Below are 573 nucleotides of genomic sequence, written 5' to 3' on the forward strand. Positions count from 1 at the left end.
TCAGCAGTGTAATGTAGAGGTCAGTATGTAACGCAGTGCAGAGGTCAGCGGTGTAATGTAGAGGTCAAAATGTAATGCAGTGCAGAAGTCAGCGTTGTAATGTAGAGGTCAGTATGTAACGCAGTGCAGAGGTCAGCGGTGTAATGTAGAGGTCAGTATGTAATGCAGTGCAGAGGTCAGCGGTATAATGTAGAAGTCAGAATGTAACGCAGTGCAGAGGTCAAAGTTGTAATGTAGAAGTCAGTATGTAATATAGTGCAGAGGTCAGCGGTGTAATGTAGAGGTCAGTATGTAATGCAGTGCAGAGGTCAGCGGTGCAATGTAGAGGTCAGCGGTGTAATGTAGAGGTCAGTATGTAACAGAGTGCAGAGGTCAGCGGTGTAACACAGAATGCAGAGGTCAGCAGTGTAATGCAGAGTAGGGAGGTCAGCTGTGTAATGCAGAGGTCAGCAGTGTAACGCAGAGGTCAGCAGTGTAACGCAGAGTGCAGAGGTCAGCAGTGTAACGCAGAGTGCAGAAGTCAGCAGTGTAATGCAGAGTGCAGAGGTCAGCAGTGTAATGCAGAGTGCAGAG

The sequence above is a fragment of the Nanorana parkeri genome, unplaced genomic scaffold (assembly GCF_000935625.1).
Source record: "Nanorana parkeri isolate BGI_ZX_2015 unplaced genomic scaffold, ASM93562v1 scaffold143, whole genome shotgun sequence".
NCBI lineage: Eukaryota > Metazoa > Chordata > Amphibia > Anura > Dicroglossidae > Nanorana > Nanorana parkeri.